Source organism: Anolis carolinensis, chromosome 1 (assembly GCF_035594765.1).
Source record: "Anolis carolinensis isolate JA03-04 chromosome 1, rAnoCar3.1.pri, whole genome shotgun sequence".
In the NCBI taxonomy this organism is placed as follows: domain Eukaryota; kingdom Metazoa; phylum Chordata; class Lepidosauria; order Squamata; family Dactyloidae; genus Anolis; species Anolis carolinensis.
Window position 1 is genome coordinate 296802821 of NC_085841.1, and position 23052 is coordinate 296825872.

Below are 23052 nucleotides of genomic sequence, written 5' to 3' on the forward strand. Positions count from 1 at the left end.
GCACCCTAGAAGATGCCATTGGGTAAAATATTGAAGAAAGAGTTGGAGAAATGCTGAAAAGCTCCTTAACCTAGCTTCATTCTATGTCTCCACTCTTTCTTTCATTTCTCCCACTTATGACCTTATCTGGGGCCCCTTCTACACTGCCATATAATCCAGATTATCAAAGCAGATAATCCACTTTGAACTGGATTATATGAGTCTACGCTGCCATATAATTCAGTTCAAAGCAGCTAATCTAGATTTTAAAAACAGTTTTGGAATGGATCTTAGAGGCCACATGTCAGGAATGATTAGAACTCATGGAGTATGGCTTAGCCAAAGCAAGTGATTGTGGAGGGACTAGATGCAATTCCTTTGGGCATTTTCCTAACAAGCACACAAAACATGGCTACCAGTGTTGTGCAATATTTAGCTTGTCACATTCTTATATGGACAAAGAGAATGAATATAAAGTATTGCCTTGAGGTGTCCATTGCATCTGCTCTGCAATCTAGTCTGAACTTTAAGGAAGCTATCCAAAGTGCAGTTCCAGTTTAAGAGATAGAAATTGTCCTTTTATATGGACAGGTTGCTTACCTGTAACTGTATTTCTTCTAGTAGTCCTCTGAATTCACAAATATGGGTTTACTGTGCATGCACAGGCACTAACGGAAGGTTCTGATTTTCAAGTTGGCAGTAACCCTTTCCACTCCTCCCCAGGGCTTAAAAGGCACTCCTTAGTTCCTGAGCTGCAAGCAGCAGTGAAAAGGAGGAGGTGTGCATAGTAGAGGGGAAGAGCGGGTGGGTTTGTGTGAATTCAAAGAGGACCACTCGAAGAAACACAGTTACAGGTGAGCAACCTGACCTTCTTCTTCATGGTCTCTGTGAGTACACACATATGGAGACTAGCAACTTGAGGTATAGGTAGGCGGGACATATTTCAAACCAGAAAGTATGTAAATCAAGTATAACATTTATTGTCACATAGCAATAGAAAAGTGCACAATACTGCAGTGCAAAAAACACATTACCTGCTAGGGCAATGGTTAGTAAGTGCAGAAGTGCCATATGGAAACAAATAATCCTTTCTGGCAACAGCAGAAGATGCTTGTAGTTAGAAAGGAATATCTTTCAGTACAAACAACTGTAACAAATGGCCTATTGACCTAGTGCAACAAATAAGCACCATATGCAATGGCACATAAACAAAAGCAGAAACATTACAGTGTTCTTAATACAGACATATGAAAAGGCAATCCAGTGGGAGAGCCTCTGGGAAGAGATATGAAGGCTTAGCTTGTCTGGAGCATAGGTTACAAACAATTGAGATTGAGTTCTGTCCCTATAGAAGAGCAGTGCCCTTCTGACATCCAGGAGGTGCAATTTTTTTTTTCTCCAGAGGAGATGTAGAGGACTGGGAAAAGGCTGGGAAGAAGATCTCCTGGCTAGTGTGTAAGGCAGACACCACTTTAGGGAAAAAGGTAATGTCTGTGCAGAGAACCGCCCAGTCCTGGTGGAAGATGAGGTAGGGCTCATCGATCCTCAGAGCCATCAGCCTAGAGGGGTAACGGCTATGAGGAAAGCTATCTTCCATGAGAATAGTCAAAGATCAGTCATGGCAAGTGACTCAAAAAGGGGTCCGGAGATTTTGGAAAGGACAATTTTGAGGCTCCATCCCGGCATCAGGGGGTAGACAGGAAAGTGAAGTTTGGTGTAGCCTCTGAGGAAGGTCGGCACCAGGTGGCTGATGAAGAGAGAAAGGTTGTTTCTCCGTTGGAAAGACCAGGAAATTTCCATGAGGTAGGCCTTGATTGATGAGAGGGTGAGGAGGACGTCAAATACATCCAAGACTGATGCGATGATCAGTGATGAGCTCCAGGACCCAAGAAAGGCCACAAATTGTGGCCACTGTGGTCTATATAAGTTGTTAGTTCTGACCTTTAAAATTCTTTACGGCCAGGGCCCATCGAACTTTAGGGATCATCTCTCCTTCTCCCATCATCGGAGGTTGCAACGACCATCCCAACGCGACTTTATATACCAGGTCCTAGAGAAGTACACTTGGAAAGGACCAGATGCAGAGCTTTTTCTATTTCTGCCCCTGCCTTGCCACCCTATATGAGAGCCATGCGTGAGTTAGGTCCTTTTACCCTAGCACTCAAGACCTGGCTCTTTACTTGAGCTTTTGATCTACGTTAATTTTATCAATATTTGTATATATATTTTTATCCTTTACAATTTTATCTTGTAAATTGCCTAGAGCATCTTGGATGGAGGGCGATTAATAAGTAATTAGATGATGATGATGATGATGATGATGATGATGATGATGATGATGATGATGATGATGATGATGAAATTGTGATATCTTGTATGCATAAGCTTTTGAGGTAGAAGGCTTGTGGGCTGCTCAGAGTATGTCTCAGAGGCCATATGAAAAGCCAGCTAGGCTTTGATCCTCCAGGCCATGATGTAAAGGGAGGCCATGTCCAGGTGAAGGATCTGTCGGTCCTCCATGGAGAGGAGATGTGGGAGGGTTGGGAATTGATAGTAGCAACCATTGGAAGAGACATATAAGGGTAGGATATCAGACTTTTCTTGACCAGACTATTTTGTTCAGAACAGTGTGATGCGCTCAAGCACTTGCAGAATGAGAGAAATTGGAGGGAAAATGCAGAATGGTGTTCCCATCCATTCCAGGAGAACAGCATCTCCAAGGTATTTGAGTGCTTCAACTGGCATTTATCTCGTACTGTACTGTGTGAGGTGAGTGTTTGCCTCAGAGGCGAAGAAGTCTATCTGAGGCCATCCCCATTGATCAAAGAGGTGGTGCAACTGGTCCAGGTCAAGCTTCCATTTCTGGGAGGGCATCGAAGACCTGCTGTGTATGTTGCAGAGACCGTTTTGGGTCCCTGGCAGGTGGAGGGCCACTGGATAAATCCTGTGTTTGATGCACCAGTCCCAGAGGCAAAGGATCAGCATGAAGAGCTTCCTGGATCCTGTGCCTCCCTGCTTGTTGATGTAATAGAGTATCTGAACTGGCTTGTTCAGGATCAGTCAAGAAAATGTGTGGAGGGTTTTGAAGATTGCCAATAGTTTGAGATAATTGATACAGTGTTTTTTTTGTGTGTGCTCACCATCCATACATAGAGGAGTCTGTTGTGATGGTCTCCTCTGGTTGTGGATTATGGAAGGGGATTCCTCAGCAAACATTGTCATATTGGGTCCACCAGTTCTGAGATCAAAGCATCGGTCTTGGTATGGTAACAAACCAGGAGTTGTGGTGCAGGAGAGGGTTGAAGTGATAGATAAACCATCTCTGCAACTGCCGGAGGTGAAGGCGAACGGGAGATATGACCACTCCCATTGATGCCATATTGCCAAGAAGGACCTGGATGGCTCAGGCTCAACCTGGATGGCTTGGGCTGAGTCTCGACAGTCGGCAATCTGTTTCTGCAAGGTGTTGAACCTCTCCCGAAGAAGGAAAGCCCTTTGCATGGATGAGTTAAACATTGTTCCAATAAATTTTGTTGTTTTTTGTGAGGTTTGCCAGCATTGAGCAGGAGAACTAACAATTCTAAGAGAGATAGAGTAAAGTTCACGTGGGATTGAAGAGTTGCTGATGACCAGTAGGCAGTCATCAAGATATGGTATTTTGCAGCCAGAAGTTTTTAAATTTTTATCAGTATCTGCATTGAACAGTATATATGGAAGAAAACGGAGTAATGTGGCTGGCGGGGCTTTGGCATGGACCCTCTCAAAGACTTGGTTTTTGACAGCTTTAGAGGTTTGTTTGACCTCAGTGCCAAGGGCCTTAGCCATTTGGACCATCTAACCCAAAAAGGCTAGCACATTATCAGTGGGGGAAAGCGGGTCCACACAGTAAGCCTCCAGGTTCAGTTAAAGGTCAAGACCAAAGGACAGTATGGACTCAGAGTGCACAGACTCAACTACCTTGGGTTTCAATACTGTCCTCCTCAGAATGGCAGGGCCGGTGTACCACCTGGGGAAGGATCGAAGGGGGTCGTCACTTTGTTGATGCCACAGGGACCTCTGGGACTCTATATGACGATGGTGAGACAGGGCTTCGCTTCAATGTTGAGCCTTGGGCTGCTTTGGCTAGGCAAGAAGTTCGGTGACCCTTTTCAGGAGATGTCTCCACCAACTGAAAGAGTTTCTGACTGGCTTGCACCAGTGGGCCTAGGGGTGCTTGAGTTTGGATAGGTGCCCGGACAATGGTATGTGTTGATCAGGAAGGAGAGTCCTGAAACTCACCATCAGACAGAGGCTTTGCCACTGGTTCTGGGGACTAAAGTGGAGGTTGAGCTGGTTGTAGGGAAGGTGATGAATGGCACATTGAGGCAGCCAATGAAGTCACCTGGTCCAACCTTGAAGAGGAGTGGGCAGGGTTATCACCAAAACTTGAAAATCAGAGCTTGGGAAGCTTTTCATTAGAGCCTGCACATGAGCAGTAAACCCATATGTGTATGCACAGAGGCCACGAAGAAGAAAGTTATAAACAATTAAAATATACAACTGAAATGTAAAGAATGCTGATTCAAGATCACAGTGCATTGAAATAAAAAGGCAAGAACCCTGAAACATTAAAAGCCCAGAGTAAGAGTCAGGGCCAAAATTGTTTGTGTAACTGGAATGCCAAGAAACTAAGGACTGAATTTCTACTTAGCTATGGAAGTCAACTTGAGTAAGTCACACTCTTTCAGAAGAAGAAAACAGCAAACCTCTTTTGAAAGCAAATATCTTGCCTAGAATAGGGTTTCCAAAAGTTGGGATTGACTTGAATGCATATAGCAATAAGACCTGATGAGACAGTTTCATAACACTGACATTGCCTATTATTAGCAAGTCCATTGGCAAGACAAATTTCTGTAAAACAGAAACAGAATAGAAAAGTCATCACCATATCGGAACAAATCAAATATCTATATATCTGACCTTCCCCAAATGCAGGGAGACCACCAATTCAAATACTATAAAGCATTTTCTTCATGCAGTGTACACCCAGCTTTCACAGCTTATCATGTAACAAGAGGTGGGAGGCACAGTCTTGCTCCTTGTCAATAATTGTACCTACAGCAGAGAAAAGAAACACATGTCTCCTGAATCAGTAAAATAAATGGAAAAAGTAGGGAAATAAATAAATATCTAGTTATGTGGGAACTTGTGATCATTTCCACAATAATATAATCTATGAGCTTCCACCCAGTAAATACCAAGAAGTATTCATGGCACTGGCATAATTGCTACTCATAACACATCATTTCATTATTTCTCATTGTAGAAAGAATTTCACACAAATCATTTTAGAAGTTAGAATATTCAGAATTTGTAAGTAACATACGATAAAAAAATTTTACTGGGGAGAAATTGTGTCAGAATCTGTTGTTGAATCTAGGGATGGACAAATCTATACATTTCCTTTGCAATACATCTGACGTTAGACTTTTGAAGAAATGTGTGAATTTTGATAAAGTTCTTACCAAACAAAATGAATAAAATTGACAATAATTTGAACCTGACAAATCCAATAACTATAGCTATTTCCAGAATGGAAATATCATTATGTATCTTGCTGCTTTGGAGTTATGAAAGATAAGAGACCTATCAGAAAAAAGAAGATGGGAATCCTCATTCAGCACCACACACAAAGCTGAATACATAGGTGCTCATACCTATAAGTATTTAGAATTTAAAACCCTTGGGGATATATATATATATATATATATATATATATATATATATATATAATGTTCCCATCAAATCACTAAGAAATTTGTAAAATTTGGAAAGTTCTAATCAAAAAGTGAACTGAGGCAAATTCTCATCTATCCCTATATTAATTTGACAATCAGCACTCCTGTGCAAAATATAAATGGATAATTCTGAAGTACCAATAAACTGCCTAGGGTGAAAAAGGCACACTAACAATGCTAGCAGATTGCAGACTAATCCAATTAGCCTGTAGTTACAAGGTTGTAGATTAGAAAAATCGGAGTGATCATTTATTTAAGTTTTCACTGAAAGGCTGCATGATGTGTTTATTGAGTATTTAATGCAATGGGACACATTGTGTTTAAGACTTCATATTAAGGCTAAGTGTGTGTGTTAGTAATAATGAAATGACTAATCAGAAAATCAATCTTTGTTTTCCTCTATTTTTACAAGAGATTAGCATTCCTTTTTTGAATGCAAATAAAGCAGGAAATCATTTCTGATTCTAAATTAAATATAGAAAAAATGACCCCATTTTTGTGTAGAAGATAAGCTTTATGAATTAACCTAGCTGTTAGTCCTAACTACACTAGATCCATTCAATCCAAATGAAATAAGTAAAACACCAAAAAACCTGGTGTATACGTGTGTGTGTGTGTACATACACACACACACACACACACACACACACACACACACACACACACACACACATATGGAGGCAGTAGGTGACAGCCAGTGTGGTGTATTGGTTTTGGTACTAGACTAACACACTGGGAAATCAGGTTTGAATCCCTGCTTGCCAACGGAAACCCACTAGGTGATCCTGGACAAGTCTCAGACAAAGTTATGGGCAGACTTCTTCTGAACAAACTCTGCTAAGAACTCTATGACAGGATTTTCCTAGAGTTACCATAAATCAGAACGCACATAACAATAAGGTCAATAAGTAACACTGTGAAAAACATAGGAAATACACACCAACAGAAATACATAAGCAACACCACAGAATAATATATAGTAACTTAAAAGGCCATATCTACCGGTAAGAACATAACTATATAATTATTTCAACACTAACAAATGGAAAGTACATAACTTTTTCAAGAAAAAAGTGTTTATAAGCCAGATAATAAAAATATGAAAACTTAAGATAAGAAATTGACTTTCTTCACAACATCTGACTCTTCACTGCACACATCTCAGCAGGAAACTCGGCACATTCAAGGATAGTATTGGTCACTGCAGACCTTCAAAGAAGTTCTGAAGGAAAGTGCGAGGAGGTTATTTCATACAGTAGAGACATAGGATTAAGTACACTGCTGATACGACATCCTAACAAACCTCCAAAAATGTTGAGATTCTGTTGAGAATATGTGTAGCATAATAGAGTTACTTCATATTTTATTTCTTGTGTCAGAAGCGAACCAAGGGTACTTCATAGGAATATAGAGGAACCAAGACGTACAGACTCAAGGGGGAAGAGCTATGTCCTCTCATTTGCCTAGGAGCACCATGGATTATTGTATAGACCAGGTAGAATGATTGTATAAGGAATGTTCTCTGATTGCCTTAGGCAAGCAAATAAAGTCCAAACACTTGATTAATTTGCATAATTGACGACTATATGAATGCAAGTTACCAATAGGGATCAAGACAAAGTGTCTAAGGTGCCTGCAAGCACAGAATTCTTCAGTGCTTCAACAAACATTGCTGTTTTAAATGCTGTAAATTTTCTAAAACACTGAAGTAAATACTAAATGAAGGATTTACACTGACAAATGGCATTATTTATTTATCACACAGGTCTTTCTGAGCATCTAGCAAATATCCATAGTGATCATATCAGTGAGGGAGTTTTTTCCAGGTATTAAATATAGTTAAAGGTCCCTGAACAATATTGTGAGCCAGTAGGGGAATGGAAAGTAACAACAAAATAGTTTGGTAGCAAGACATTGCATATTTTACAGTGCACTTTAATCAGTTGCACAGAGTCAGGAGAATGTAAAACCGCAACTGAGCAAGAAATTATGATCAACAGTAATAAGGCCAGATGGATACACAATAGCTACCCTCTCTTTGTTTTAAATGTTGCACATGGCATGAGCTCGGCTCAGCAAAATGTTTATCAGCCGCCCAGGAACAGCAACGGCATAAAGAATGGAACTTCATCATATAGTAACTATAAGAAATATATTTAACAGAGCTATCAAATAAATGGGGAAATCTTTCTCTATGTAAGTGTGTAGGTATTCTTCCCACCTTCTGTTTCCATCTGTTTATTATGAGACATAGCAGATGCTTTATTGATAAAGCCACATGAGTCTTATCTGTGAATGAACTTATTCGGTCTTTTTATGTTTGCTCCTTTCATTTCTAGCAACTAGATGTTTTACGATGGTTTGAAATGCTAGACTTGCTAATCTGCAGCTCTCCTGGTTGGCTTTGGCTTATATAGGAGTTCAGCTACAGCACCAAATGAATTCAAAGAGGCTAGTCTGCTTTCTGGGGCTTAGCAATAAACCACATAATTGGTGAGAGTTCATGGAGTCACCTTTCATGTATACACTGGGCAGTGTGTGCTTTAGTTTAATTAACAAAAGGAACCTGCTCTTCAAAATTGCTGGGCATAGAAACTTTTTCTCCCGCCTATACTTCTTTGTTTGTTTGCCTGTGAGTGTGTTTGTGTGTATTTACATTATAATAGAGCCTAATCTAATGGTACTCCTTGTACACAGATGTTGTTTAACAACAAGAGCAGCAAGTTCAACAACAACATCAAAAGAAAAATGAAAACCCTCGGGTGATAAAGTGACAATAGAGGATATAGTCTTTCACCTCTCGTGTGTGTGTGTGTGTGTGTGTGTGTATTTATCTATCTATCTCGCCATGGCACAATCTAAGTGGAAGACAAAAGCAACCCCCTTTTAAACAAATCCTGCTGAGAAAACCCCTGATAGGAAACCTACACAAATTGGAAAGGACTTGAAAGCACAAAACAAAAAGACAGCTGTAAATACAGTAGAGTCTCACTTATCCAACACTCGCTTATCCAAAATTCTGGATTATCCAACTCATTTTTGTAGTCAATATTTTCAATACATCATGATATTTTGGTGCTAAATTTGTAAATACAGTAATTACTACATAGCATTACTGTGTATTGAACTACTTTTTCTGTCAAATTTGTTGTATAACATAATGTTTTGGTGCTTAATTTGTAAAATCATAACCTAATTTGATGTTTAATAGGCTTTTCCTTAATCTTTCCTTATTATTCAATAGGCTTGAGCAAATTTTTTGTTAGTTCGTTAAATTCGTTAAAAATTCATTTCGAAAGTACTTTTGAATTGATATTTGAACCATCTGCTCACTGCCTTACAAATATTACGAATTTGAATAAAAAAGTACCTTTTTTCGTTTGTTTCTGATGTCTTCGGATGTAGCTGTAGCCCCTCTGAGAGAAGCCATGTTGGCATGCCTCTCAGCCAAACATTATGAAACTTGATAGGCAAAGAGTACTTAATTTTTTGCTTCCATTCTGGCAAATTTCATCATAATAACTTTCATAGTGCAGGAGAACGAAGCCTCTGAATTTTGACCATTCTTTTAAGTGGAAATGAAGCAAGTCACCATTACGAGAAAAAAACTCCATTTCCCAGAAGCCTTAGCAAGCCAATCAAAGTGGAAGGAAGAAGGACAGGGAGGCGTGGCCATCGATCTGCTAACATTTTTAAAAAATGTTGCTTCAGAAATCCCCAAAAATCAGTGGATGGGTCAAACATTATGAAACTTGATAGGCAAAGAGTACTTAATTTTTGCTTCCATTCTGGCAAATTTCATCATAATAGCTTTCAAAATGCAGGAGAACGAAGCCTCTGAATTTTGACCATTTATAAAAGCATTGGGCTGAAGCAAACGTTTCTCCAATAGTACTGTGCCCACTTTAAAACTACAATTCCCAGGTGTTCCAGGCCCTCTCTTCTCTTAACATTCCCCACCCCCTTTTGTCCTCACTTAGAATCATAGAGTCATTGAACAGTAGAGTTGGAAGAGACCTCGTGGGCCATCCAGCCCAACCCCTTCTGCCAGACAGGAAGACACCATCCAATCCCTCCCAACAGATGGCCATCCAGCCTCTGCTTAAAAGCCTCCAAAGAAGGAGCTTCCACCACAGCCCGGGGAGAGAGTTCCACAGCTGAACAGCTCACAGTGAGGAAGTTCTTCCTAATGTTCAGGTGAAATCTCCTTTCCTGTAGTTTGAAGCCATTGTTCCGCATCCTAGTCTACAGGGCAGCAGAAAACAAGCTTGCTCCCTCCTCTCTATGACTTCCCCTCACATATTTATACATCATGTCTCCTCTCAGCCTTCTCAGTTCTCCAGACCCTAGATCATTTTAGTTGCCCTCCTCTGACCATCTTGACCAAACTTTCATACAGTATGTGAATTCTTGGAAGGTATGAGAAGTTTAGAGAGAAGGAGGGAGGGAGAGGAGAGGTTTGAATTTTGGACTCCAATTGTGGCTTGATTCCCCACTCAGCCAACCACTTGGGCAAGTCACACACTCTCAGCCCAGAAAAGCCAATGAAACAGGAAATAGCAATTTCAAACCAGGAACTAATTTCCTTATTCAGAGGCTGATGGCCATCTGTCAGGAATGATTTGATGGTGTACTATGATTTCTGTTCCTGGGTGATAAATGTCATTTCCTAATTGGTTCTGTCATAGAAACATGGCAAAATCTATGACACTGTCTGAACTTTGTGCAAGCGACATGGATGTAACATATTATGGTTTGGTCCACCAATTTAACAAAGTTTCAGCTACAAAAACAAAGTTTCTGAAGTAGAACAATGACTTTCATAGTAAAGACAACCCAATGAAACAGGAAATAAGACTTTCAAACCAGGAACAGATTTCTGCAATTATTAAAAAATGGTTTATTATAAAAGCTATGAAAATTCGCCAAAAATCAGAGGATAAGGGAAACGTTGGTGAGCTATCAGTGTTAAATGTGTTCTACCACTGTACCAAGTTTGAAGAAGATCGCTCAAAAAATGAGGGCGGGAGAGTCCTGTAAAGTCTCCCCTCGTGCTGTTTTTTTTTTTGCTACTGCGCATGCGCGTCCGCCATTAATGAATTACTTTTGAAACTAACGAATTTTCATTAAATTTCGAAAATTTTTGAGGGCAAAATTCAGAAATGACATCAGAAACAAAACGCTAGCGCCCCCTACTTTTGAAACGAGTTTAGAATCAATTTTTTCATGGATCGCTCAAGCCTATTATTCAACATATTCGCTTATCCAACATTCTGCTGGCCCGTTTACGTTGGATAAACGAGATTCTACTGTATTACAAATGGGGGAAATGCACTATGTACAAAGACTGAAGGACACAAAGGACAACCTATTCATTGAAGCAAGTTTTGAAGTTAAGAAGAAAAGAGAGATCTGAGCTCAATATATGATAAATTTCACATTCCCATATTTTATTTGGTAAAAAGACCAAGGAAAGGCTGCCAGCTCACCGTTTTCTAGCCAACGTAAGTTTTTATCTGAAAATCAAACTGAAAGACAACCACAGAACGTAAGATCCAAAAGCTGAGATAGTTCAGAGTTTGTCTATAAACAATTAAAAAAGGTATAAGGAGAAAGCTCCAAGATATGTTAGGTTGGGAAGATGGCAAATGGTGGCAAGGTAAAATGCAGTGTAGCCAAGCTTAGCAGGTGTAGAAAAAAATCACTTGTTGGTGACCCTGACATATAGGTATACAGAAGAAAGTCAAAGAACAAGAGAGAAAGAGATAAAAAAACTAGGACTAGCTCCCACTGTTAGCCCCAGCTTCTGCCAACCTAGCAGTTCAAAAACATGCAAATGTGAGTAGATAAATAGATACTGCTCTGGCGGGAAGGTAACAGCATTCCATGCAGTCATGCCAGCCACAAGACCTTGGAGGTCTCTATGGACAATGCAGGCTCTTCGGCTTGGAAATGGAGATGAGCACCAACCCCCAGAGTCGGACATGACTAGATTTAATGTCAGGGGAAAACCTTTACCTTTACTATGTGTGTATATCCAAATGGGGCTTTGTACAAACATTAGGAACACTATTAATAGGGATAATTTCAGAGACTCCTAAGAAGTGTTGAATTTTGCTTTGTATTATATAACTTATTACAAGGAAAGAAATTGTATAATTCTTAGAAGATGCTATATCTAATTCCTATAAACTATGTTTCTATACTGTAGTAGATTGGAGCATTTATCCATGAGTAACACTGGGATGCATCTAAATTGCAGAATGAATGCTATTTGACAACACTTTAGCTACCTCGATTCAATGCTACGGAAATTGTACCTTAGTGAAGCACTATTTAGCAGACATGGTTAAAGACCTTGTAAAACTATAACTTTAATGATTCCATAGCACTGAGCTATGGCAGTTAAAGTGATATCAAACTGCATTAATTCTACAATGTAGATGTACTCTTAGATAGGGAAAGCCTAGGATTGCAATGTATGGACAAATAATCTATGTCTTGCCATAATAATAAACTTCCATTAATATATTATTGTATATATTCATGTATAAGTTGACCTTATGTATAACTTGATAATACGTTTGGAGGCTATAATAATGGATTTTGATATGACTCATTAATATGTCAAGGGTCATTCTGGAAAATGAGGAAAGAACCAATGCCAATTTAGGGGGCCAGCTGCCTTTGACTGCTGCTGTGCAGGCAATGAAATGACAATAAGTAGCACAACAGCAGAATAGATCAGGTTGGTGCTTCTTTTCAGATTTCCTGGGACAGACTAAGTTATTGCCTTATGCACACTATTCAAAGAAAAGGATTGTTCCTTTTTTGATAGGAGCTAAGGTATAGTACTCACACTGACCCTTGAATATGTAAACCCAGGTTTTTGGGGGTTGATTGACTAAAATTTCAGGTATATAAGGTAAATACATTTGTTTAAAATGAAATCTTAATTTTATATATCTTTGCTTTGATCTATACCTAGGAACATCATAAGTGCCACATATTTGTGGTGACAGCAGTATAGGAATGGTGAGTCACTCAGGAGTATAAAAAGACAGCACATAAAAGAACCTTATGGTTACTCTTTCACATTGCAGAAACAGTGCTGGGGCACAGAATGATGTTTTATCATAGCATACTGATAAATAGATTCAAAAACCACACTGGCTGGCATGATCAGAGACAAGAAACTGTCCAAGTACTTTTTTTCTGAATTTCTGTGACAATATGGAAGCTATAATCCAACTGAAACAGCCATACGTGCCACATACCATGTGATAAAGTAGCATGGCCCCCAGATGTGACAATGAGTTCTCTCAACTATGAAGCATGCCCACATCTTTGTAGTAATAATCACCTGTCTCCCAAGAACAGCATGTTCCTTCTTTGGGAAGCAGAAGGAAATAGACATAACAGGAGAACCCCACACAAGGATCCAATGGAAGAGAACTTGTCATCCTTTGCCTCCCACAGAGTGTGATATTGTTAGACTAAGAGCACTATATTCCCTGGTAGGAGATTATGATCAGATAAATTAGCTAAAAAATTAGCATTACCACATATGTAACAGCACTCACCATTACAATGTGACTATAGATCCCTCAACCATGTCCTGCAATCCAAGTTGCAAGTTATATTGATTTTAAAATTGTGCATGTTGTTGAGAAAATAGATAGGGAGTAGATTTTCTTATTATCTCATGCTAGGTGTCATTCAGAGAAGCTAAATGATGTGAAATTATGGTCAGACCCATTATCAGTAGTTAAACTCTTGCTTAAATTGCCAAATTCAATTCTACAAGATGTAGAAATGGCCAGTAACTTGCATGGCTTTAAAAGGTTTGGACTAATTCTTCAAGCATGGTAATGGCTGTAATTCATGAGGGCTATTTCACCCAGTTTCAGGTGCAGAATGCTTCTGAAATCCCACTGCTCAGGAGAAAGAATGCAAAGGAAAACACCCCAGAAAACACAACCTGATGCAAAGGATATTCACTCAACCCCCCCCCCCCTTTAAGCAGAAAAGGGTGTCTTGACACACTGAGCCACCACATGGAGAAAATGGACAATTGCCATTAGAGTTTGCACAATTTGATTTCAACTCCCAGAATTCTTACTTGTGCAAAAAATCCTGATTTGTCTGTTTGTTTCTGTGTCAAGGTTTTGCTTGTAAGAACCAGAGGTTTTACTACAGAAAGTAGTCTTTTGTACAAATAAAAGATTTTTCACAAAATGAACAATTCTTCAAAATGTATCAAGATGCCAAAAAATGTCTTGCAATAGAGCCCTTTGTTCATGTCTGCAGAGACAATACACATAGAAGATTGCTACTGTAGTATGAACTTCATAGGGGTTTTAAACTTATTTCTCTAAGAATATAGCATGGGGCCAGATAGGCCTGATCTACATAACACTTACCTTCTTATGCTTCCTATTCTCTTTACAGAATTAGAGTCAGATTTCAGAAGAGCAATACTTGCATATTTGAGACTAACAATGAACTGTAAGCAAGGAGCTCTGATTTAAACATTGTATGTGAAGCTGAAAAATACCTATTCTCTTACAGAATCTCAGCACCCACAAAGATAATTAAAGTAAGCTTTGATAGCACAGGGAAAATATATTGCCAGAAGGTATCTCAGACTTGATGTCTTGCCAAGAGGCCACATGAGACTTTGCCTCTTTGACAGCCAAAGTGCCTGATTAAAAGATTGGAAAAGGGCATAATAATCATATTTAGGTATTGTTTTAACTTAGGACCTCATCACACTAGAGCTTAAAGAGTATGCATCCCATTTGAAATTCTGTGGCTATCTACTGCAAAATTCTGAGATTAGTAGTTTAATGAGGCCCAGGATCTCTTTGCTTGAACATTTTAAAGGCCACTCCTTAAACTAAAACCCCCAGAATTCTGTAGAAGGCATTTTCCTTAATCAATTAAAAATATAAAGGAAGCAATGGTAGGATAACTTAGACATCCTACGTGAGCCAGTAAAACCCTCCACTTCCCTAGTGGAAGAACTTCTTCTGAACTCTTGCTCAAAGACAAACAATTCTCAGAAATAATAACAGAATTGGAGGCTTGGTGAAAAACACACTTATAAGAGTACTGTTCCATTATCAGGGCAGAGGCCACAAGGGGTAGTCTTTCTCCACCATACCTGTCTTGTAAGAACTTATAAGGGTACTGTTCCATTATCAGGGCAGACTTGAAAAGGGAACTTAGACAGAGGAAGATAGTCCATTTTACGGTGGGGAAGGGGGTTGAAGGAGTTAAACCATTTCCCCTGTTTTCCTGTTATTCTTCTGCACCCATGTCACCATCATCGAAACAACCATAGTTTATGATATTAGGGTGGGGTGGGGGGGGAATAACCAGCAAAAATGGGGGAAATGGTTTTCCTCCTTCAACCCCCCCCCCCCCCCCCCCCCACTCACCACCACCACCACCATAAAATGGACTATCTTTCTCTGTCTATCTTTCTGGTGGAGAAAGGCTAACATGGACTGTTCTGTCATTTTGCTGCATATCACTCTGTTTCTAGCAAAGGTTTATTAAGATTAATGGAAACTGAGGATCTACACTAGGGATGAAAACAGTATTTTCAAAAAAAGACACAAAATGGTCATCAATCCCAAGTAATAAGTACCTTTGTAGTTATTTTAAAGGAATTTCTGCACACAAAAAAACACACATTTCTTGCCAGAAAACATTATTTGTGTGCATTCTAGAGCAGAGAAAATCATTAACAGTGCATAGTCCTTGAAAACTGAACAGTTTTGAATGGCGTTCTTGCAATGGATAGAAAATAAATTAAATTATTATTAGTTTCCTACAAAAATGAAATTGAGAATGTATACTAATAGATTTTGGACTTTTTCTTTGTTTCTTTATCTAGCAATGATATATGCCTCATAGTATTTGGTAGTATGTTAGACATATTTTTATTCCTGCCCTGAATCTTTGGCATTCATCTGCAAAGAACCTCTGAGATACATTCAGAAGCAACATGTGATTTATCTATCTATCTATCTATCTATCTATCTATCTTCACTTAATAACATGAACAAATAATCATCTGCCTATTTTATGAACTCCTCCATTCTGTTGGATTAATTTTGGATTAAAAACCTGCAAGGAAGTCTTGTCAATCTGTTTTCCTCCAGACATGTTGGTCTAAAACTTCTAATATCCTGTGCCAAATGTATACAAAACCTATGTGTGTACTTTCTCAATCTTTCTCTTTCTGGAGCAAAGATTTTGTGTTTAATAGCAAGTTATTCTGCAGCCTCTGCTGAAGACTAATCTAGATCCAGCTTCATTCTTCATTTCAGTAAGGCCTTCTTTCTTCTCAGGATCTCAAAACAGACTTCAAAATCTTAATTCATTAAACTGGGTCATTAGTCTATGATAAGGCAGTCCCCGAGTTACAAACATCCAAATTACAGTACTAACAACTCATAGTTAAGAACAGAGGTGAGACAACAGGAAGTGAGAGAAGTCTACCCCTAGGAAGGGAAATTCATGGGGAAAAGGTGTCTCAACTGAAGCTTTCTCATAAATCCTTGTTTCCACAAAAAGCCAAATTTTTCAAAATCCAATTATCACAGGGACAGAAAATGAAATCTTCTGAACAGGGGCACAGGCAGCAAAACAAACACCACAGAGGTGTTAATCCTTCCCTATGCTATCCAAAGTGAAATTGTACCTGTTCTGATTTACATACAAATTAAACTTAAGAACAAACCAACGGAACCCATGTTGTTTGCAACTTGGGGACTGCTCATATTGACATATACTAATCAGAGGAGGGAAGAATAAGACACCAGGGAAATCTCTGCATTCCAACAACTTCTCAAAATAATAGATTTCAGACTCATCCCTGAAACCACATAACTCAATGAACCAGACAACTGTAATACTGTCTTGAGGAATATGGTTTGCACACTAGAGCATGCCTCATAACTACTCCCAACTCCAGTGGGAGTGGCTAAACAAATTACAGAGTTTTGCTAAGTGATTTCTTTATTGAATCACCCAAACATAGTCACTTTCCCATCTAAAGAAAGGTATGATAGGTTGGATTATGTTTCTCCCTAGGTATCAGAAAAAGAATAAAGGGTTTGTTTCTCTGGCTTCTTAGGAAAGAAACAAAACAGAAAGGTTATTCAGGCACAGTAGACAATAGTCTTGGAACAGCTCCATAGTTTGTTTAAACATCTTATTGCAAGTGGAAGTAATCATTAAACACTCTCCACAAGAAAACCATGTATACCCAGCAAATTCGTTTCTGTGCTTGCATGGCAGATTTTGTTGCTCAAATCTCTAGTTCATTTTTTAAAAACTAAAACCTAAACACAATGTTCACTTGGGATGATAAACCTTACTTCACAGTTATATTCTCATACATATTATTCATCATGTGTGTATGCACAACCTACCAGAATTTCTAGTCCATCTTCTGTCCTTCTCAGTTCCTGGCCAAAAAAGTGAGCGCTTTAGTGAGAACTATTATCTTCTTGAGTCACATGTACAGAGGCCTTCTTTCTTGGGGGCAGCAAGATAGAAGCCAACCCACTTCTTTCAAACTGCCAGTCTTCATAATCTCAATCTGTTTAAAATATAAAGAGAACATTTGGTTCAGTGCCAAGCGTACAGCGATCACAGTGAATTAATCTTGCATTCATTCATGGGAAAAGAGAGTTGTGCTTGGAAACATGCCTTTTGTGATAATGTCCAGAATATCCATATAGCTGGGTGATTTGAGGAGTTATAGTTACCAAGAGTAACTGTTCCAACCTCTGGGAGAAAACCCATTATAGAATTAACAAGGCATAAAACAGAGTCTCACTGTAACATATGAACTAAATAGTTTTGAGAATTGCCATCAATGGAACAGCTCAGCAATTATAAGCCAAACAAAAACAGAATGGGTTGAAAAGCAATGCAAAGGAGGGTGTTACACAATTTTTAGTCAACCTGGCAAAATAGCTTTTTTCGTATATGAGATGCTTAGAACCTACTGAACCTCTATTTAAAATAAAAAATAAAAATATATGTCTTGTGATACACTCAGCAGATCCAGTTGACAGTTGTCTTATTGGTATTTGCTTTACTATTTTCAAAGACAAGAAATGGGCCTACCAGACAATCGGAACACATTTTACCTGGACTAAGCTAGCTTTGTAAATGAGATTATCTGCTCTAACAAAACCTTTCTTTAGGGCTCAAGAAAATGCAACAGATTTTCATGCTTCTAGTGCATTCATCCAAATCAATTTAACTTAGACTATCACAACTAATTAAGAAATAAATTAATTCTACACACTATGTTAAAGGTGTACCATGCGGCAAAACTTTATTTCTTTTTATTTATGAGTAAGTACACAGGGATCAATCTAGATCAGGCCAATGTGTGTGACGAGTAGGACAGCTTAAACCTTTCTCAGATTTTTATCCTAAGTATCCAAGTCCCATCTCCGCTCTCCCGGACAGGTGATCTCAATCAGAGTTCTTCCTTGTGGGAGAGTGTATGGAAAAATTACTTCGGGTGGAAGATTCCCTCACCATAGCGGGTCCTACCTGGATCTCCTTGGCTTCCTCGGAAATAAATAAATAAATAAATGTGTGCTACATAATATGAGTACACATAATGCAGAAATGCATCACTGAATTTACTTTCTACTTGAAAAGGGGAACAATGACAAGGAGGGGGAGGGGAGAGAATTGTGCTATGAGAAATCACAGGAATTTAACTGCTACGAAAATGTGGGTCAGATGTAGTATTTTTGAAAAGGTGTTCTTCTGGTCTGCCGCAGTCTACAGACGCATCTACACTATAGAATTAATAAAGTTCAATATCACGTTGCCATTGCTCAATATATTGGAATCACGGCGTTATAAAATTCTGGTGTTAAAGAGGTTATCAGCTTTAATTTTCAATTCGGACAAAGAACGCATCTTAGAGGAGAGCCCCTTGCAAAAGGCACAACACATTAATCACAGGGAGCAAGCATCCTTCATAACATCTAGTATGATTCTATATTGACGGCCACATCATGAAAATATGTTAATGTCCTTCCTTCCCCTAACTTTTCCTGTAGAAGGCAAATTAAGGAAATGTAAATATTTTATAGCAATTAAGATGTGGCTGTTGTGCCCCATCCATTCAGTGACAGGAACCACATCCTATAGCATTATAGTTGGTCATTATTTAGGACTAATCTGTAATACATTTTAGATATATTTTAGTAATCTACAGATAGCAACAGAGAACATAGTTCAAATCTATATTATATTATTCTATATTTGAATATCACTGAAAAAATAGCCTCTCTAAAAGAAAACGAGAAATCCCTCCAAATGTCCCCAATGCTAAACAAAATGTTGCCTTCATGGTTTATGGATCCAATATGGGGTTTAAGACACCAAGATTGCTTCTCTCCACCCCTGCACACAACTGTGATAGCACATCATCAAGTACTACTCCCATCATTTCTAGTAGGCATTGAACAACAAAAACATATGCTGAATTGTGGTAGCACAATAATACATGGATTCTTTATGAGGATAGGGGAAGATATATACATAAAATAAAATTAGAAATGAACTTAATTAGCTTGGTTTTTTTAAGGCAAGGAAGAGGCTGCAGAGAAGGAATTAAAAAGCAAAGAATAGATCTTTCTCACTATGTTTATCTTTTGTAACTGCAATCAAGTAATACAAAATAATTGTATGTTGTATAAGTAATAAGCGAGAAGACGATGGCTGAATGAAGCAAGAGAAGATTTATCTATTAACACTACACTTAAGTTCCCAAGATGCTGAACATCAAAGGAATACCTCCATATGTCTGAACATCTTTCTAAGATATTCTGCTTCAGTAACATAAGCAAAGTAATCAAAGCATTTATCCAATGAATTGAGCCATTTGTCTTGGTTGATATGTTTTCATGAAATGTTCTGCTCATATCCAAATATTATTCTTCATTTGTAATGATTCATGAATCGTTTGTCCAAAATTACGGTTTATGGAGGTTATGATTGCAATTCTTAATACAATTATTCATGTGTGATTAATCACAACTAAGCTTCCTACACTGGGGGGGGGGGGGGGGTTGTTAGTATTTTCTTGTGGGAGAAGCCCTCTAAATGTACAGTTGCTAGAAAGAAAGATGTTGCTTGTTGCATCATTGTGGAATAAGCATTGCCTGCTGCAATTCCCCTCTTGTACACAGCTGCTGAACATATGAAAGCCCTATCCCATTTTCAGTCTGGCAATTCTATATCATTGTTTTGATGGAAGCTATCGCGGAGCACTTCCCTCCCACTGAAGTAAAATTGAACATCCCAGGCCTAATGGAAAGAATGCAATCTCTCAGTTCCAGAAATACTACTTAAAAGTAATTATGATAAGTCATGGAATGTCAAAGTGAGGTAAGGTACAATGGAATTCATTCATTCCAAATATAAATCAAAGAGGAGGTCCACTATAGAAAATGAAGAAGGGAGAATGAAGGTTGCCAGAAAAATGAAATGCAAAGGTAATACATGAAGTTTCTCATTGTCAGTACAGAATATTTTTTCCTGTATTTAAAATTATCTTGATAATCTGAATTAGGTAAAGATGACAATAATGTTAGAGATACATTCAGTCACCAGAAAAAATCATAAATGAAGTCACATTTCACAGGTAATAGTTGCTGCCTTTTGATATGTTGCAGAGTTGGTCTGAAAATGGAAGTTTCAGACATTAATAACCAAGTTTCAGGCAGTGTCATTGTGAAACGGCATGTTTGAAACATTCCTATATTTTAAGCAGAGAAGTTCAGTGCCTTCCTCAGTGCTGTGGACGTATTCCAGAAGACCTCGGACTATATCTTAGCAAAATATTTAAAACATAGCTGCTGGGAGTCAATTGTGCTTGGAAACATGCTGTCAAAGTGACAGTGTTTTATAAGCAAGAAAAATCAGAACTAAGGACCTCATCAGACAGGGCTTGGGAAGCATTCTACAATGCTTCCCTGCCAGTCCAGTGACAGATGGGCATACTATCTATCCCACAATGTCGCTGGACTTCCAGTGGAGGCCCTGTCCACAAATGGAGTGAAAGTGTCATACAACACTTCCCTCCTGACATGGGAGCCTGCCCCCCAGATTGGATCCTCACCACTCGGATGACACTCCTCACATATGATGGGGAAAGCGTCGCCTTGAGGGAATGGTGCATGGGGTGACTGATTCATCTCGCTGTTTTGTAAGAAAGGAAAATCAGAACTAAGGACCTCATCAGGCAGGATTTGGAAAGTGTTCTACAATGCTTCCCTGCCAGTCCAGCGACGGATGGACACACTGCCCATCCTATAACATTGCTAGACTTCCAGTGGAGGCCTTGTCCACAACTGGAGTGGAAGTGTCATACTACACTTCCCTCCTATCATGGGAGCCTGCCCGTGTTGTGCTGGCTCCACTGGAGCCAGCATAAATCCTCACCACTTGGGCGACACTTCCTACATGTGATGGGGAAAGCGTCACCATGAGGGAATGGTGTACAGGATGACATATTCATCTTGCTGCCCCTCTGTTGGCAAAGTGGGACGGCTTCACCTGGTTCATGTGATAAGGTCGTAAGTAAGCTGGTAGGAAGAGGAAACGGTCAAGGGAGGTAAATTAAAGGACTATGTCATGATCCTTTTGCTCCATCCCCCACCCCACCCCCCGGATATTAGCTGAGATTTTTGCAGCACCTGGAGGGGGCATGGATTTTTCCAGGAACAATGTATTTCTGTGATCTATTGTTGTTGAGTAGCACTCAACACTCAAGTAATTTTGGTATAGCAACTGTCATAATGTGGCCCTGCACAAAGAAAAAAAAAGGCTTTTGGGAAGGGAGGTTGAGTGCCAATTGATGTTCCCATACTCAGCTGAATGATCATGTATGAAAATATTTTGATTGGTAGTTTTGCATGAGATCCTTTCCACCCTTGCTGCATGACACATAAGCTGCACACAAGCACACATGCACAAAGCCCCTTTTATTTAGTGTAATGGGAATTCTTACCTTATATTCCACCACTACATGGAGAGGGAGTACTATATGGGGCAGTGGATGGAAATATTAATCTTTCCTTTTTTAGACAATATGTTGTGTGTTTTCAAATTGTTTCCACCTTATGGTGACCCTAAGATGAATCAATCACAGTTTTGTTGGCAAGATTAATTGTTCAAAAGAGGTTCAACATTACTTTCTACTGTGGCTATAACATGCCCAAGGTCACAATGGCCAAGTTCATTTCCATGGCCAAACTGCACTTCAAATCCTGTCCTTCCAGAGTCTAACACTAATACTGCTATATCATACAATATGGCTACCAATATCCCCCACAACGTAGCTAGCAGGAGACTTTTACTAGTGCTAAAGAAAGGTTTTCTTTCTTTAAGGGGCCGGGCTGTGGCGCAGCTGCAATAAATCACTCTGACCATGAGGTAATGAGTTCGAGGCCAGCCCATGGCGGGGTGAGCACATGTCAATTAAAAATAAAAAATAGCCCCTGCTCGTTGCTGACCTAGCAACCCGAAAGATAGTTGCATCTATCAAGTAGGAAATAAGGTACCACTTATAAAGTGGGGAGGCAAGTTTAACTAATTTACGACCTGGAATGAGGAAGTGCCATCAGAGTGGATGATGAAGCATCTGCTCTCCCCTTTGGCTAGAATCAAACATCCCCTCAGAAGAAGGTTAAATTGCCTCTGTGTCTGTCTGTCTCGGTCTCTGTTTGATGTGTTTATGGGCATTGAATGTTTGCCCTATGTGTGTATAATATGATCCGCCCTGAATCCCCTTCGGGGTGAGAAGGGCAGAATATAAATACTGTAAATAAAATAAATAAATAAATAAATTTTCTCACACCTTAATTGTTGAATCAGCATAATTATCTTCCAGAGAGAAATAATGCAAAGCAGTGGTTCTTATCCTGTGGTGGCCTTTAGTGGGCTACCAGAAGGAAAATCTGGGCCGTGAACCTCCTTCCTGTTTATTTTATTTAATTTTATTTCCACTCCTTTCCACAGAACGGACCAGCTCTCCTGGGTTGCTGCCACTGCTCTCGCTACCTCCCTCACAGCTCTGCCCCCATTCCCTCAGAGGGAGGGAGGGAGCGAGTGTAACACTCCTGGCTGCGAGAGCACTGGAAACCAATACACTGAGGCCAATAAACAATCTAATATCTTTATTAAAGAATTGAAGAAATAAAACAAAAACAAGCAGAAGATAAAGTTCATCAATAGACCT

At 39.2% G+C, this 23052-nt stretch overlaps 1 protein-coding gene across 10 annotated transcripts in view; it reads right to left on the bottom strand.

The window, feature by feature from the left end:
* Positions 1–23052, bottom strand: part of lrrc4c (leucine rich repeat containing 4C) — a 1096970-nt gene that overhangs the window by 146839 nt on the left and 927079 nt on the right. For 9 of the 10 annotated variants that reach the window (XM_062958473.1, XM_062958427.1, XM_062958370.1 and 6 more), the window contains one exon: positions 17204–17373. The exons of the other annotated variant lie outside the window; for it this stretch is intronic. The gene's annotated coding sequence lies outside the window, so the exon portion shown is untranslated. The remainder of the gene's footprint in view (positions 1–17203; positions 17374–23052) is intronic. 10 annotated transcript variants of the gene reach the window in all.